The following is a 19,874-nucleotide window of genomic DNA, read 5'->3' on the forward strand; positions in this document are numbered from 1 at the left end:
AAATAAGTTAATTGTTGGTATGTTAAGATGGATAGAAAGTTCATTTTTCAAAATGTAGCATACCCTAAAGTATAGAGTTAGTCTATTGCTTTAAAGGGGTCCTATTATGCTTTTTCACTTTTTCAACTTCAGTTAGACTGTAATGTTGCTGTTTGAGTGCAAAAAAAGATCTGCAAAGTTACGAAGCTCAAAGTCCAATTCAAAAGGAGATATTTTATTTAACAGAAATCACTTTTCAAAAACTTCAACGAACGACTCGTTTGGACTACAACACATATTTTCTGGGATTTGTGATATCACAAATATCGACGAATGGGACAAGACCTGGTTGAGCTGCACTAGAGAAGGCAACGAGTGTTATCACTATGTCGGAGACACGCTAGCTTTCCCAAGGCAGATGAACTTAGAGTGGTTACAATCATCTGGGTTTAAATCGCAACATTTATTTTGATGCAATATTTACACCGAAGCTCGCAGGGTGCTATGGTAAGGGGCATGACATTTCCCGACCAGGAGCCGATTGGGTGTTACCATGGCAATGTGTCAAACTTTACTATTCTTTTCAGGTGTTTTTGAGGCACTTGGCACTCATCATTAATGATAGTTAGACACCGGAAAAGCTCAGAAATGGGTGTGGGGGAGGTACTACAGCACCACATTTTGACAAAAGTGTGAGGGGGGGTATATATATATTGTATTCGTCAAGTCGGACAACTTTCTAATTTACAGTCATATAACCAACAGGAAGTCTATTTTGGTTTGAATGTGGATTTTTTCCTTCTAGGACAATCATAGAATTTACATCAAACTTTGTCAACATGATGCCAAAACATTGAGGAACCTAATTTGCGAACAGATTTTGGATATCTTGAACGGTGTTGTCATGGTGATTTATAAAAGTTACAGTAAAAAAGGAAACAGTAATTCCACTTCTAGGGAACTCGCGCTACCTCCTCTAGCAGGACATTTTGGGGACTGTCGCCAGCATGACCGGTGTCTGAAGCGTGTGTGAAACAACTCCAATCCCATTGGCCTACATAGCCCGTGACGTCACAGGCGGGGACCCAGAAGTATAAGACAGCACCTGCCGAACACGTCACCAACTTTTGCTGTCTTCAGGAGCCGTCTGATTGACTGTGCGTGTGAATTGTGTGGTGGATCCTTGCCCACAATGGCTGATTTTTTTGCAGGAAGGAGCACAATTGAGCAGACACAACTTTTTCTAAAATTTTAGATATAAAAGGAAGATTTGAGATGGGTCTGTAATTTGCCAGTTCACTAGGATCTAGTTGTGGTTTCTTAATAAGAGGCTTAGGATCACCTCTCCTCTCATCAGGTGAAGAGAGCTGGACTAATGTTGTTCTTATGTATTTTGCTTGTTGCCGAACCATTGACTGAAGGTCTGGTCTCTGCATTGTGCTGCCCCCCTTATCAGGGTTTTTCCAAGTAGGCAGCCCCTGAGCCTCTTCTAGATGTCTCTCCTAGTGGTTTTTAATAGATGGTCTACTTCCTTTATCCCTTAAGCTTAGTCAGGTAGTAACTGACTAAGTTACTAGTCACCCCCCCCCCCCCCCCCTCCCTTCTACAGGGTTTTTAAGTGGGTGGTCCCCCTGGGCCCTGCATGCTGCTTTGACTCATTGTAACATATCCTTCTGAGGATAGCAGTGTTCTTAGCTTGGTTAATGGGATGTCCCTCCATTTTTTCCCCATTAAGTTATATTAGTGACCAGAGGCGTCAGTGGCTTTCCCCTTTTCTGGGGGAAGGTTCGGTGCGTCTGTCACTTCCCTTGTTGCTCTTTTACCAGGTGAACAGGTATGCACCATGGCAGGGCTGAGAGGCATTCCACTCCCCAAAGTGTCCACTAGAGGACACCGCACGAGTTCCCTAAAAGGGAAATGTTTCAGTTTACGCATGTAACCATGGTTCCCTGAGAGGGAATGAGATGCACCTCACCATGCCTAGGTCTTTCACATCTCCTTCAGACAACCAAGTTGGTGATGTGTTTGGCAGGTGCCCTCTTATACTTCCAGGAGCCCACGGGCTATGTGGGCCAATAAGATTGGAGTTGTTTCACACATCCTTCAGATAACAGTCCTGCTGGCGGCAGACGTCTGCTAGGACGCAGCGTCTCGTTCCCTCTCAGGGAACCATGGTTACATGCATGACCCAAGACGTTTTCTTATTTCTTTAAAGTGCATTATACAAACACTTCAAAACTTTTTACATATGGAGAACAAGTCATTCTGAGGAAACGTGCTTAGTTTTATAAGTTTATAATCTTCTAAAGGCTAACAGAAAATTAAAACCTATTAGACATTTCAGTTGACAGATGAAGGCTGTAATCCTAAGGTTGTCCACTAGAGGATAGTCATAGGATAATAAATCTTTTAAGCCTAATCCTTTTTTTAATCTGTTTGCATTAAGTAGATTGACAAACAAATACATAGAATCAGTTAATATGTACTGTACTGGTAATAAAGTTTTATGTAATTATTTCACAAATGCTTATAGATAATTAAAATCATTTTAAAAACTGCTTATAAATCATTAAACGTTTTGGTAACACTTTACAATAAGGTCTCATTTGTTAACATTAGTTAATGCATCATGAACTAACAATGAACAATATATTTTTTACAGTATTTATTATTATTTCTTAAAGTTAGTTAATAAAAATGTTCATGTTCATGTTAATTCACAGTACATTAACTAATTTTAACAGATACAGCTTTACATTTTAATAGTGTATTAGTAAGTTTTGAACTTAATATTAAATAACATTAATAAATTCTGTATAATTTTTGTTCATATTAACTAATATAGTTAATGTTAACAAATGAAACAGTGTAAAGTGTTACCAAAGTTTTATATATTGTTCTCTCTCTCTCTGTCTCTCTCTCTCTCGCTCTCTGTGTGTGTGTGTGTGTGTGTGTGTATGTGTGTTTCACACTCTTGATGTTTTATTTGAGCACTTTCATTCTCTCTCTCGCTCTCTGTGTGTGTGTGTGTGTGTGTGTGTGTGTATGTGTGTTTCACACTCTTGATGTTTTATTTTAGCACTTTCATTGCTGTAACTCTTAAAACCAGACTGTCAGAGGGTTACTGTAAATGCATGTGCCCGCTGGGCACTATTTTTCTGGATGCCACCGGGGTGGCGGTTACTCTGGTGGCTTGGGCCCATCATCGCAGCTTGCAGCTATATTTTATAATATGTTTTTGTGCATTTGCAGTGTGAAAGTCGGTCTTCTAATAGTATTAGCAGTCTGTCTATAGAAAGAAAAACAGAAAAAGACAGATAGATTGTAAACAGAGTGATCTGATTGTCTTCTGCTGATCTTTCATTCCTCAGCTCTCAAATAACCGAAGCAGAAAACATTTCAGTTTGTGGAAGACTCCTGGGTGGGTGTATAAATAATAGTGACTGGTAGTAAACATAGGTTTTCAGTGTTAATCGCATATCAATTCTGTAGTGTAAGAGAATGGTACTATGCACAAGGCACTAAAAGTTATCATGTTTGTATCTTGTTTTACTTGAAGCAAAAATTAGATTGACTGCTCAGTCTCGTCTGGAGGTCCCTGCTGATTCATCTGACTCATCTGATCTGAAATTTTTCATTTTTCGTATGAAATATCCCTTAAACACTTCTGAAACTCACCGAAAGTGACTGTTGCTGAACTTAATTTGGCAATTTTTTGCAATGTTATGCAAACAAACTGGCAATCCATATAAAAATCCAGTCCAGATTTCAGTAATTACAAACACTTTTCCTTACACACAGTGATATAAACTAAACAAAGGCAGCTGTTCAGCTACAGGTATCCTATGAGGCTTTGCTACGGTCTCATTTCTGTTGAAAATGAGTTGCATAAGGAATTAAAAACGGAGGTTAATTAAGAGAAACCTTCTAATCATAATCACTAATCTGAGTGACTTGAATGTACCTGTCACGAATTCGGTTCATGGACTTCCGTTTATTCACCACCAGATGTCACACTTTCCATTACATTGACTCTCGCACTACACAAACTGTTGCATAGCACCCCGGACTACATTTCCCATCATTCTTTGCACAATTTGCACACTGCCCTGATTGCACTCATTGCACACAGCTGTTTCTAATGACCTCATTCACTATATAACACCCACTCTAACCACCTTTCTCGGTTGAGTATAGTTTAGCCTGTACCCCTTTCAGAGTCTCCGTGTTTTCCTTGTTTTGCTTTGCCTTGCCTGTTTTCTTGGCTTTCTCCCTCTCGTCTCGCCCCTGTGATTCTGTCTGCTGATCGGTGACCTACGCTAGCCCTGGGCCTATTCTTGTGTTTTGGCCGCCATATACCTGTTTGCCATTGTTTTGACCCTGCCTGTTTACCACGTCTCTTGAATAAAGCCTGCAGATGGATCCACATGTCTCACGTCTCGTCAGCCCCGTTACAGTACCACTGTCTTGAGAGCGAAAGAGGATGTGGAAGGGGTGTACAGCTTGATAGGGATGCAACTAAAGTTTGTAAGGCTTATCAAATCACTGACAGCACTTTAATTCATTCAGTACAGCCTAAATGACAAAATGAAAGTCACAGGAACAATACTATTTGAAAGTGACTTTATTAGTGCAAACTCAAGCTGAACAGTCATTGTGTGATAAAGTCTAAATTAAATATCTCCTTAATGAAGACATTACTATGCTGACCCTCAGTGTCTAAAGTCTGAGGGTAATTTTATTAAATGATCAAATTAACGTATTGCATGACCAGTTAGATAGAGTCCCATCTTAATTGCGGTGTTGTATAATCACTTTAAATGATCTATTAAACTGGTACATGTTTGATTATTAATGCATGTAGATTCTCCATTATCTGATTTATTTTATTTTTTTAGTTGTTTTGCACAAGGCACCGGTGTTCACATGTATTTGTAAACAGCTTTGACTGTTATAACTACTTGTGAGGGCCAAATGTTTGAACATTTTGAACACTGACTTGTAAGAAGATTTGAAGTGCAAAATGTTGCCAAATAATGGTTTACTTTTAAAATTGTTGGGTTTGTGTGAGGATTAGTTTTAGAGGTTGGAGTTGAGCAAATATAGGCTTGTTTCACAGACAGGGCTTAGACTAAGCCAGTATTAGGCCAATAGTTCAATTAGGACATTTAAGTCATTTTTATGAACGTACTTAGAAAGAAACATTACTGGTGTGCATCTTGAGATAAAACAAAGGCGCTGATATATTTTAAGATCCGTCAGTGCAAGTTTCTTTCAGTTGAAACAGCTCAGACTTACATTTTAGTCTAGGATTAGGCTTAAGCCTTGTCTGTGAAACCGGGGGATAGTAACCTGTATAAATCCATTGCATCCATGAGATGTCATCTCTAATATAGTAAAATCAGGATGTGTTTGTACATACTTTAATATTTTGAGGTAGTACCATGCATTACGAGCTGGAGGGTGCAAACCAGGGGTGCCCAATCCTGTTCCTGGAGAGCTCTACCTACACGCAGAGTTCAGTTCCAACCCTGATCAAACACACCTGTCTGTAAGTGCTCCTGAAGATCTTAGTTGGTTCAGTTGTGTTCGATCAGAGTTAAAGCTGAACTTTGCAGGAAGGCTGGGGCCTGTACCATGAAGCCGGATTAGCTGGCTAGCCAAGTAAGTTTCAGTTTAGTTTGCACCAATCCTGGGTTTTAGGTACCATGAAAGTGGCTTGGCTTTTAGCTGCGTTCATTGCCATAGTAACTTACACTCCACGGCTAACCTGCTCTGGGGCAGGTTATGTTCTGAGTTAGAGATCTCAAATTGAAATTGGACCAATCAGATGTGAGCAAAGTGACACATGTCTGACACAAAAAAGTCACTCCCCCAGTTTATCTTACTCCAAATTAAAGGTCACTTGTACCAAAAAAATGTCTGGCTTTAATGATAATGACTAAGTTTAAGTTATTTTATATGATTTATGTAATTATATGATTTATATTATTATTAATCCATTACACACAAGCAATTTTAGTTTAACCGTTATTTTAACCTCCTGAGACCCTGTGATCTCATATGAGGACATTATATTTTGGTGTATTTCTCTGAGACTATACATGCCACAGTTTTAAGTCTGGATGTCCTGAACAGAGCACATTCAGGGCTTTTTAGAGATACTAAATGTTTGGATGTTTCACCATGAGCACTCCCTCTCCTTGGTCTTCAAATATGTCTGATATTAATTTAGTGAGACTCTTATGGAAATATGATAATATTTTGTAATTATCATTTAAATCTGTCTAATTTGTAAACTGTGTCATAAAACAACATCTCAGGAAAATGTTAAGGGGTTTCAAATCAAAATATGACTTTCTGTTACGAAACAGGATGTTGATTTCATACATGTCCTCATATGAGGACACTGGGACTAAAAGCATGTTTATTAGCATTTTGGGAGACATGAATAGGGAAAGAAATTATGTTTCAATATTCTATGAAACATTATATATTATTATGAAAATCTTGTCAAATATTACTCCCATTATTACATTATTATTTTTTCATTACATGTTGCCCCAAAAACACATTAATATGCAAATTAGATTTAGTTTATAGATTATATTTGTATATTTGTTTATAGATATTGTATATAATGAGAAAACTCGTTTATGGCCATTTTACACACATTCTGCAGAAAGAAAAATGGTATATCAAATCATTCAGTTATAACATAGTTGAGAATCATTTTTATACAAAGTTTGGTAAGAAAAAACCCCCTGAAAACTAAAAATGTATTGGGGATTTAAAAAAATCTATTGTTTTTGCCTATGTACACTCTTAAAAATAAAGGTGCTTCAAAAGGTTCTTCAAGCGATGCCATAGAAGAACCATTTTTGGTTCCACAAAGAACCATTCAGTCAAAGGTTCTTTAAAGAACCATCTCTTTCTTACCTTTTTATAATCTGAAGAACCTTCTTTCACCACAAAGAACCTTTTGTGAAACAGAAAGGTTCTTCAGATGTTAAAGGTTCTTTATGGAACCATTTAGACAAAAAGGCTCTTCTATAGCATCGTGAAGCACCTTTATTTTTAAGAGTGTATGTTCATTCATGTCTTTTTATTTTTATTTTTAAATTGAGTCCCGATGTCCTCTACCGATGACATAGCATAACTTATGAATGAAATACATATTTTTTTTTATAATTTTTACATTTTTTTTATGCTCTAACAATGTAAAGACATGAAAAAAAACAAAAAATAGTTTCTCGGGTCTTAAGAGGATTAAATCATTTATTTTAAATGAATGTTAATATATACAGATTGTATGTAATATATGTATGTATGTAATATAAATAAGCTGTAGAATCAATAGATAACGCTTTAAAAATTACTACATGACCTTACTTGTTCATGTCTCTATCGCTGTATATAACAAGTTTCACTTGTGACTGTACTGATAAAGCAAGATCATTTATTTTATTTGTCCTCTTTCATGAACAAGTACTTTTTTCATTGTAAATGATTTTAAATTCATCATATTCTTCAATCTCTTCACCTTTAGCAAAACCTTTAACCTTTAACCAAGGCGCGTGATTGGCTGTTCGCCAGTGATGTCACACATTCATGAGCAAGCGCTCCACAAACTCAGGATCAAAGCCTGAGTTGACAAAGAAAGTTGATGAACAGCATCATGGTATAACAAAGTCAGATTGAAGTGGTTTGGTTTTTTCAACTCGACCGTTTTAGGTAGGCGTGGTTGACTCTTAACTTTTATAAAGAATATCTCTTTTGGATTTGAGACTTTAGTCTTTGCAACTTTACAGATCTTCTTTATGCACCAAGAGCTTGTAACACTCCAAAGAGAAAGGAAAACTTGAAATCGCATCATATGACCCCTTTAATGTTTTCTAACTAGCTTTTGATTAGTGGGTATAATTATTAGTATTACATGGTGCTAAATCAGCTTAACCTCCTGAGACCCTGCATCCTCATATGAGGACATTATATTTTAGTGAATTTCTCTGACTATACATGCCACAGTTTTAAGTCTGGATGTCCTGTACAGAGCACATTCCGGGCTTTTCAGAGATACCAAATGTTTGGATGTTTCACCATGAGCACTCCCTCTCCTTGGTCTTCAAATATGTCTGATATTAATTTAGTGAGACTCTTATGGAAATATGATAATATTTTGTAATTATCATTTAAATCTGTCTAATTTGTAAACTGTGTCATAAAACAACATCTCAGGAAAATGTTAAGGGGTTTCAAATCAAAATATGACTTTCTGTTACGAAACAGGATGTTGATTTCATACATGTCCTCATATGAGGACACTGGGACTAAAAGCATGTTTATTAGCATTTTGGGAGACATGAATAGGGAAAGAAATTATGTTTCAATATTCTATGAAACATTATATATTATTATGAAAATCTTGTCAAATATTACTCCCATTATTACATTATTATTTTTTCATTACATGTTGCCCCAAAAACACATTAATATGCAAATTAGATTTAGTTTATAGATTATATTTGTATATTTGTTTATAGATATTGTATATAATGAGAAAACTCGTTTATGGCCATTTTACACACATTCTGCAGAAAGAAAAATGGTATATCAAATCATTCAGTTATAACATAGTTGAGAATCATTTTTATACAAAGTTTGGTAAGAAAAAACCCCCTGAAAACTAAAAATGTATTGGGGATTTAAAAAAATCTATTGTTTTTGCCTATGTACACTCTTAAAAATAAAGGTGCTTCAAAAGGTTCTTCAAGCGATGCCATAGAAGAACCATTTTTGGTTCCACAAAGAACCATTCAGTCAAAGGTTCTTTAAAGAACCATCTCTTTCTTACCTTTTTATAATCTGAAGAACCTTCTTTCACCACAAAGAACCTTTTGTGAAACAGAAAGGTTCTTCAGATGTTAAAGGTTCTTTATGGAACCATTTAGACAAAAAGGTTCTTCTATGGCATCGTGAAGCACCTTTATTTTTAAGAGTGTATGTTCATTCATGTCTTTTTATTTTTATTTTTAAATTGAGTCCCGATGTCCTCTACCGATGACATAGCATAACTTATGAATGAAATACATATTTTTTTTTATAATTTTTACATTTTTTTTATGCTCTAACAATGTAAAGACATGAAAAAAAACAAAAAATAGTTTCTCGGGTCTTAAGAGGATTAAATCATTTATTTTAAATGAATGTTAATATATACAGATTGTATGTAATATATGTATGTATGTAATATAAATAAGCTGTAGAATCAATAGATAACGCTTTAAAAATTACTACATGACCTTACTTGTTCATGTCTCTATCGCTGTATATAACAAGTTTCACTTGTGACTACTGATAAAGCAAGATCATTTATTTTATTTGTCCTCTTTCATGAACAAGTACTTTTTTCATTGTAAATGATTTTAAATTCATCATATTCTTCAATCTCTTCACCTTTAGCAAAACCTTTAACCTTTAACCAAGGCGCGTGATTGGCTGTTCGCCAGTGATGTCACACATTCATGAGCAAGCGCTCCACAAACTCAGGATCAAAGCCTGAGTTGACAAAGAAAGAGAGATACTAAATGTTTGGATGTTTCACCATGAGCACTCCCTCTCCTTGGTCTTCAAATATGTCTGATATTAATTTAGTGAGACTCTTATGGAAATATGATAATATTTTGTAATTATCATTTAAATCTGTCTAATTTGTAAACTGTGTCATAAAACAACATCTCAGGAAAATGTTAAGGGGTTTCAAATCAAAATATGACTTTCTGTTACGAAACAGGATGTTGATTTCATACATGTCCTCATATGAGGACACTGGGACTAAAAGCATGTTTATTAGCATTTTGGGAGACATGAATAGGGAAAGAAATTATGTTTCAATATTCTATGAAACATTATATATTATTATGAAAATCTTGTCAAATATTACTCCCATTATTACATTAAACAGCATCATGGTATAACAAAGTCAGATTGAAGTGGTTTGGTTTTTTCAACTCGAATCTAATCCCGTAACTCTGAATTTGTTCATCTATCATCATGGTACAGGCCCCAGATCTCTAGGAACAGGCATCACTGGTGTAAACGTTTTGGACTATGATTTTAAATTCATCATATTCTTCAATCTCTTCACCTTTAGCAAAACCTTTAACCTTTAACCAAGGCGCGTGATTGGCTGTTCGCCAGTGATGTCACACATTCATGAGCAAGCGCTCCACAAACTCAGGATCAAAGCCTGAGTTGACAAAGAAAGTTGATGAACAGCATCATGGTATAACAAAGTCAGATTGAAGTGGTTTGGTTTTTTCAACTCGAAACTAATCCCGTAACTCTGAATTTGTTCATCTATCATCATGGTACAGGCCCCAGATCTCTAGGAACAGGCACCACTGGTGTAAACGTTTTGGACTGGATGATCAGGGTAAATTGCACTTATTTTGTCTTCAGGAAAACATGCAAGTATTTTATGTAGCTTCTGAGGGGCAGTGCTAAATGAAAAATATGATATTTAAAAAAAAAAATGAAAAGAAGACAAATTTACCCCCCCCCCCCCCATCCTTTGTAATAGTTGTGTATCACAGGAATGAATGACAAAGATTGATCTCAAAATCATACAGTGCAGGACCTGGAGGATTTTTCTGAAGCGATAGTCAGGCAGTTGAACTGCTCAGGACAAACAAGGGACTCATGGACAACTTTCACAAAATGACAAGGTATTAAGATTCAAGGGTAAACTTTTGAACGGGATAATTTGTATAAATTCAATTATTATTCTGTCTTTTGGAGTACATGTAAACATCTGTTATGTGAAATGGTTTATTCAGGACAGTACTAAATAAAAAAATAACATGCTATTTTTATGATCCCTCATATTTTTTTGGAAAATTGTTAATATTTTGTATATACCAAGGCTGGATTTCTTCAATAAAAGTAACAGTAATATTGTGAAATATTATTATGATTTACAAATAATAATAACAAACTGTTAACTTAATACATTTTAAAATGTAATTTATTCCTGTGATGGCAAAGCTGCATTTTCAACAGTCATTACTCCAGTCTTCAGTGTTACAGGATCTTTCTGGCATACAATTCACACCAAGCCAGCACCGCTGGAATTAATTAATTTTTTTACATCCTTTTGTGTTATACCTTTAACAATCTTGCCCTCTTCGTTTAGGGGTCACACTTGGCTCCTTCGCAGTCAAACGTGAACGAAGCCTTGAAACTTTTTTTTTCCAGGAAAATCAATATAATACATTTTTGTTCAATAACATTTTTGATCGTTATTTAGAATTTTGAGGGGATTTTATGATAATATGCAATATTTATACAATTTTAATGAGCTATTTTTTCCATTCAAATTATGTTTTTATTTATTTATTATTTTTCAATAAATGCAATATTTCACATTAAAATAGAGTGAAGGCATTTAAAATCGACTTTTTTTTAAATGAGAATTGTGCCATCTGGTTGCATTAAAAAAATGAAAACTTGTGCAATGTCCTCTTGAGGCTTTTGGATTCCCGTTATTTTTTTAGACAAATTCTTAAATTTTATTAGGTTTTGCATTTAAATATATATTTAGACATTCTAAAAGATTTTTGTCAAGGTTTAGATATTTTTGGTTAGATAAATATCAGGTTTTGCATTATGATTACAATCAAACATTAAAATGTTTGAAAAGGAACACATGGGAAGCATTTTTGCAATTTTGTTTTTATCAGGAACACGTTCAAAAAATGTAGTTTATTAAAATCACTGGACTAAATAAAAAAATCAACAAGATTTATCCAAACACCTTCCTCAGTTGTAAAACAGGAAGTAACTTTCAACAAACCAGGTCACATGGTTACTAGTTTAACCGTGTAATATGTTTACCAAAGTAGTATTCTATTGTGAACATGCGTACTACAGTTAGCAGAAGCTAGAGATTACTGTTTATCAAATTTTAAATATGGATTTTTTTTCTGCATCGATTCGCTACAGCAGGCCATTATTCACCCCCCAGAGCCGTGTGGGACACTTTTTATGATGGAGGGATGCGCTTTATTGGACTTCTTTTGAACTATTGAAAAATAACACCCACTCATTGCCATTATAAAGCTTGAAAGAGCCAGGCCTTTTTAAATATAAAGAAGAAAGTCATATACACCTAGGATGGCTTGAGGGTGAGTAAATCATGGGGTAATTTTAATTTTTGGGTGAACTATCCCTTTAAAGTCTTTACTGCCAGCAAGAATGCATCAGTTTAAAGTCTATGATATGTCCCCTTTTAGATCGCTAAGTGAATGTGTGTGTGTGTGTGTGTCGTAGTGTGTTGTTGTTTATATTCAAGCACACATTTGGCCTCAGGATATGCTTCTCTCTGAGTGTCAATATTAATCTCTTTTAGATCAGGACTGAAATACACTGATATCAGTGGCTTCAGTGTATGTGTTTGGAAGGTGCAATGATTTTCATCAGTGTGCTAGCTTTGGCCCTCATATGCCGTAAAAACACTAAAAAACCTTCATCAGATCTCATTCATCCTCTGCAGTGATGCGTGAGAACACAACAGGAACATTGTCATTTAGGGGAAAAGATGATTCAAATGCTCAAATCAGTGATGTGAGGACTGTGTGAATATGTGTATTATGGTTTGCGTTTTGTGGGGAAGTTTTGTGCCAAGGCTGACTGCCTCACTCTTGCTTCAGTGGGTAATGTGCTTGAATTTACATTTTTCTTCTGATCTGCTTTCCCCGTTTTTCTCTCTGTGTTGCTTTCCCAGTGTCCTCAATTCGTTCTTTCTTCAGTGTGTTAACTGTAAAATATTGTTTTATCTTGTAGTATATCCGTTTCTTTTAGTCCCCTATTTGACCCATAATCCTGGATTAATTCAAATCTGAGATTATAGTGGCAGCCTCAGTGCACTTTTGTATCCAAACGCTTGGCTGATATGAATTCAGACTCTGGGGACAGTGCTGCTGTGAGAAGACCTCTTTACGTTGACTATAGAATAATGCAATTATTTGAGACAAAAATCTTAGATCACTGTTGCAATCCCACATGCAACTTCTGTGTTGTGTTCAAGGTGACTGTATGATTCCCGAATCACACTGATGAACAGGACATTTAAAAGGAATTTCATGGGGCAACAGAATGAAATCATAAATCTGGAGGCCTGTTTTGATCGACTCTGTTCTCCCAAAGCGCCACGTGCTCAGAATAGCTAATGTATGTTCTTCTGATGTTCGCCTGTAGGGGGTACTAGAGTGTTTTGTGAATGAGGCTGAGCCTGTTTGCTGTAGTTCAGTTGCTGAGCCAATTTATTAAAGACAAGGAGAGAGACAAAGAGAGAGAGAGAGAGAGAGAGAGAGAGAGAGAGTAAATAAATGGAACTGCCCTCGTTGCTCCAAGCCAAACATCAAAGTAATCAAGGAAAACAAGCAGTTTTTTTAATGGGATGGATCCAATTAGAATATTATTGCTCCATCGGATCTGTCCACGAGCAGAGCTGGTGCTCCTCACTGGCATCCTACATTAATGCTAATAACCTCTTGTTCATGTACACAGCATGCTGTACATGTGATGGGCAGAAGACTTCAATTTAAGCCAATTTGTTAAGTCAGACCCCACTTTTGCTGTGTACCTGCAGTGACCATGACATTCAGGCCGAAGATCTTTAAATTTTACAAATAGACCATTAGGGATGTGTGTTAGACATTAGTATATCGTTTATATTTGGTTTGTTTGTCATCACATCATACTTTTATATTTAATTTGGCATCAGGCTAAATTACATTCAATGCACGTTGGGTATAAATATGGTGAAATTAAACGCGTAGTAGAAGGAAATGATTCAACCTTTTTCAGGTGTGCTCCTTAAATTCCCTTTATGACTCGCTCACTCTTTCATTACTGCATTTCCTCTCGGTTACTCATTTATTTGTTCTTTCTCTTGTCGTGGTGTTATTATTTCTGCTTATTCTCGTTCTATTGCTCTCGTCCTCATAGGCATGTAGTGAATGTCACAGTATAACTCGAATGATCCCAGTGGGACTATACCGCTCTCTACAGTCTTTAGGAAGCCAAAGATGCTTGCTTTATTTCTAATTCACAGTTGTAGATTTTTATATTTTGCTTTTCTTCTTATGTCTTTGGTGGAAATTAAGTCTTACCTGAGAAATCCCTTTAAACCCATTTCTAAACTGAACTGTCAGACAGACAAATTGGTGATCTAGAGTATTTTAGGATCTCGGAGGAAGTTAATTTGACATGGAGATAAGTGAGTGATTCAGCTGATATAGTCTATAGTTCTTCAGCATGATGTGTGTACCAGCAGGGATCATTACTTATTTCGATGGTTACTGTTTTTGTACAACAAACACATACAGCATTTATACCTTCTTTAATCAGATATTTAATTACCTCTCAGAAGAGTTGCCACACACTCACAGTCATCAATCTGTCTTTTTTGTCTTCTGCCGTAGCACTTCATTATTCTTTTAATTAACTACTCACTAGATTAGCTGCATCATTTCAGCAACCAGCCTTTACATACTGTAAATCCAGTGCTCAGCAAGTCACGAACACATAATGTCATGTGGTGATTGTATGTTATTACCGCCTAGATTTTAACATCCACTGAAATACACAGGAACTAAGAAATAAAGTAATGTCAAAAAAGAAAGAAAGATATATTTTAGCCTGTTAAAACAAATAAATGTCTAATTCTGAATCTTTGATAAATTCACAACATGAGGTCTTTTCTGTGCAAAACTGGAAGGTTAAATTTCCAAATGGTGTAACCTGGCAACAGAGTGCTTCTACTGGACTGAATTATGGGCCATTTGATTGTGTCTCATCAGCACACTCCTTTCTGCCCTGTTTTAATTCAGCATCAGCCATTTTACTATAGTTTACTGAATCACCGCTATTGACCCATTTAGGGCCTGGATAGGCGACTAAAGGAGGATACTGCAAAAATATATGTTGTTAGTCACAGTTTGTGGACATCAGATTCTGCATAGGCTGTATGGCTGGGATAGAGTCCACAGATGTTTTTTTTTTAAATATAGTAACAATTTCAAAATAATGTTTGGTTTTGAGTGTAACTTTAAGTTGAGTAATGATGATGAAATGACATTATGATATATTACATAGGGATACACTGTACCATGTCAGTTATAAGGTTTGGTATTTTTGTTAATTAGTATCACTTGAAATTATAAATATATCTGTTGATATTGGATATTTAATTGTGCATGCATATATTTCCACTTTTTTATTTATATTATCATTATCATCCAAGTTAATATTCTGTACTTTAAAACACTGCACATTTTAATGATGCCTATATTCACTGAATTCAATAGATTTTAATTTTAGTATTTTATGTTTAGTTTTTAAATGTGGTATATATCAGTTATCAGCCATTATGTTAAAATTATTATCAGCTTATCAGTACTAGGTAGAATTTTGGTGCGGTCATACCATAAAATATAAATATTAGGCCACAAATACTATTTAAGTTAACATTTTTCAGCACAACAGGAGCAAATCAAAAATACAATTATTACAGCAGGAGATTCGGCATACATTTCAAACCAAACCAGCACACCCAACTTTTTTGATAATGAAAAATATTCACCTTCGTGTTATACCTTTAAATGTCTTGGCAGATGAACTGTGATGTTCTTTGAAAAGCTATTCACCATGAAACAGTTCCTCAGTCATAGTGATAACTACGTCTGCAAAACCTGCAACAGAGAAAATTTGTCATAACTACTGCTGAAGGTGATTCATATCACAGGGGTCTTTCAAACATTGTGTCTGACACTGGGGAAATTACACCTCTTTCATCATCACGTTTAGAACTCTTCACAGCTGAGAAGGTGCGCTGATGTGACTTAAAATAATTTGAATAATGCCATTCATAGAAATACTCAGATCGATGAATTATTAATGAGGTCTGGAACAACAGCATATCCAAACACTGTCTCTATTTTCTATCTTTTCTTTTCTCTCTCTCTCTTTTTGTCTTCTTTCTGTTTTTGTCTCTACTGGGAATGTTTTGTGATTCTCTGTAACAATGTCGCTGCTTTTATTCGTATGAATTGAAGGCCTTTGATACAGCAGAACTGTAAATAATCTGAAAATTTAGTCTCTTTCCTTTTCAGATGGAGTATTGAGATTAGTTGGTGTTCAGGAAAGTTTTAGATTGAAGTTTTTAAAATACTAAATCAATAATTTAACTGTGCAAAAGAGATTTGCTGGGTTGCATTTTTTGCATGTGATCTGTGTTGTTAATAGTTTATGCCATCATGAAGGGTACAATCTGTTAAAGTAAATACAAGATACGGCTCTACTAGTGTGATCAAAGAAGTCACATTTTGTTTGTAGGAACATCAGTGTATTTCTGGCTCGGTAGCAGCAGGGGTGAAACCATCACAGCTTTCACACTGATCCCAAAATCCGCACCAGTATGGAGGTTAAATATCCATATTAGAGGGGAAATGCAATCAAAATATTTGTCCCATTCTGTTACTCTGACCAGCCACATTTCATAAACACCATGAAATATCACTCTCGGCTGAACTCTAAAAAATTCCCAATGATGCACATTTCTCAATTTATGACAGTGTGTTTAGGCAGGAGAGGATTTAGTGATTTTGGGGCCCTAACCAAGGACAGGATTGGGGTCTTTCCTTCTCAAATCAATCTATACCTGAGGCTTCTCTCTTTATTGTACAGCTTGCACAGAACTGTTCTTGTTCTCTGTTGTTAATTTTGTTGGAGACAGTGAACAGTTCTATTATGGTGGTTGGTACAGGCTTGATTGTCTTCGGGGGTCCCTAGACAGCTGTCTATCTTTGTCTGCTGTTAAATCTGCCCTTGTGTTTAGGATCTTGAAGAAAAATCTGTTATATTGTAGAACTGTACTTGCCACGTAACTAAGCACACTTAGAAAAGCTCTGAATGCAAGTATTTGGGATGCATGATATATTGGTACCATATAGGTTATTGGCCATTAGATTTTCAAAACATTTAGTGGTATTGATTAATATTAAATTTTTATTTGTACATGCTCGTTGTTACATTTAAATTACCTTCCAACAACTCTCTTAAAGTTAATCTTAAGGGATAGTTCACCTAAAAAATGAAAATTATCATAATTTACTAATGTTATTTAAAACCTTTATGACTTTTTTATTCTTGTAACTTCATTGTAAAATTTGTACATACAATGGTACCTTTATCTGCTTGATTAATAGCATTCTTCAAAGTATCTTTTGTATTCCGCAGAAGAAAAAAAAAAGTCATACAGGTTTGGAACGAAATGAGGGTGAGTAAATAATGAAAGTATTTTTGGGTGAACTGTCCCATTAAATATAATTTTTAGTAAAACTCAAAATGAATATCCATTATTCTGAACATTTATAATATTGTGATGCTTTAATTCACTTGCAGTTCTTTTAGTTTTTAATGGTTCATTTTTGTTTGGATGAAATAGAATTTTAAAATCAGCCATTTATTGATTATTGATATTTGCCATGAAAGTAACTTAAGCTTATTGATATTGGCCAGGATTTTAATATCAGTAGATTCCTGTTTGTAACTGTGTGTTAAATACAAAAAGTTCATGAATATTACTACTATATTCAATCAACTTGGTACAACAATATAATGTAAGATATATAAACTTACACTATTATTCAGCACCAACCATTATTGACAAATTAAGTCAAATCTGCATATAACTGAACAGATTAATTCTGTATCTGTAATTACAAAGTTGATCCATAAGAAACACAAGAGATGGAAGTACAATCAGTGCTTTGCTCATGTTTGAGTCTGATGCACCTATAGGTAGTTTATGTGGGGTGTTTAGCCCTCCGCTCTCATATAATGGCAGGTAAGCAGTCTCTTCACTACCCCAGTATCCTCTGAGATAACACTACCAATTAGTCTGCAGTTTCCTGACATTCAGCCTTCAAAGCTGAGAGGCAGGAGCTTTTATTCCTAAACATCAAAGACTATTATTCTTTCTTTTCTCTCTTCAAATCAACATCTAGCCCCAGGATCTAGCACCATCCCCCTCTGCACCCCTCCCTTATGCTGTGAGCAGGGCTTTGACTTCGATCAGAACACAAGCGGCAATGGAAGCCTAAGAAAACAAGAGGAGCTGTTGCTCATACAGCAGAGGTGTCAAATTGTTTATTGTCTTTCCTTTAACTCTCCCTCCGTCTTCATTCTCACAGCCCTAGTCAATCTAAAAAAAAAAAGGGCTGCAGAAGTGTGCATATCTAAAAAAGCCCCACAGCTCTCTCTCACTTTCTGTCTGGGTGGAGGATACACAGCAGTATGGAAGCTGTGCGCTATGAGATTTAAAATGTATGATCTACGTGCACATTTGTGAAAAACATATTTAAAATATAAGAGCTTCTGTTCCCAATTGAGATGGAGAGCTGTGCCTACTGAATGAAAGAGAGATAAATGTGTAATAAAATGGGCAAGGAGAACTCTTTATTCGGAGCACAGAAAGCAATATTTCTTTCACATTATTGATTACATGCACACGACACATCATAAGAGCCTTTAAATTCCTTCCTCCTAAACGATCCTGCATTCTGTACTTATCACTTTCTTCTCCTTTTTGAATATTTCTGCTACATATTTCTGCTATATAGCACACATTTAGACGGCAAAACAACTTTGCATAAATATATTGGCCTAAATAATAATAATAATTATAATGATAACAATCATTTATTATGATGATTATTATTAAAACAATAATATAAGTATTATTCATATTATTAAAATAATTATTGATTGGCCCCTATTATGCCCCTTTTTACAAGATGTAATAAAAGGCTCAGTTGTACTTCCGGTGTGGGAATGCTGTGTGCGTCTGGCTGAAGCGCAGCGCTGGGTTGTTTGTTTGTTTGTTTTGTGATCGTCTGTGTTCTTTACTTTTTGTTCTTGGTGACTCGGGCAGTCTTTCCGTACTCTTATTACTCAATCTCAGCTCAGCTTTTGATACTGTCTGTCATAAGTCATTATTCATGTGCCTCTCAGAGATTGGCATCTCCGGAGCTGCATTATCCTGGTTTTCCTCCTATTTGACAGACAGACAATACTACATCACCATGTACAGGTGCATAAATTAGAATGTCATGGAAAAGTTCATTTATTCCAGTAATTCAACTCAAATTGTGAAACTCGTGTATTAAATAAATTCAGTGCACACAGACTGAAGTAGTTTAAGTCTTTGGTTCTTTTAATTGTGATGATTTTGGCTCACATTTAACAAAAACCCACCAATTCACCATCTCAACAAATTAGAATACTTCATAAGATCAAAAAAAAAAAAAAATTTAGTGAATTGTTGGCCTTCTGGAAAGTATGTTTATTTACTGTACATGTGACATGTGACATGTGGCCAAGTATGGTGACCCATACTTGGAATTAGTGCTCTGCATTTAACCCATCCAAAGTGCACACACACAGCAGTGAACACAAACACACACCGTGAACACACACCCGGAGCAGTGGGAAGCCATTTTTTTTGCTGCGGCGCCTGGAGAGCAGTTGGGGGTTCGGTGCCTTGCTCAAGGGCACCTCAGTCGTGGTATTGAAGGTGGGAGAGCACTGTACATTCACTCCTCCCACCTACAATCCCTGCCAGTACGAGACTCGAACCTGCAACCTTCCGACTCTCTAACCATTAGACCACGACTTCCCCACGTACATGTACTCAATACTTTCTTACTTTTTAAAGCAATACTTTTGCTTTAATTACTGCCTCAATTCGGCGTGGCATGGAGGTGATCAGTTTGTGGCACTGCTGAGGTGGTATGTAAGCCCAGGTTTCTTTGACAGTGGCCTTCAGCTCA

Source organism: Sinocyclocheilus grahami, unplaced genomic scaffold, assembly GCF_001515645.1.
Source record: "Sinocyclocheilus grahami isolate Dianchi unplaced genomic scaffold, SAMN03320097.WGS_v1.1 scaffold394.1, whole genome shotgun sequence".
NCBI lineage: Eukaryota > Metazoa > Chordata > Actinopteri > Cypriniformes > Cyprinidae > Sinocyclocheilus > Sinocyclocheilus grahami.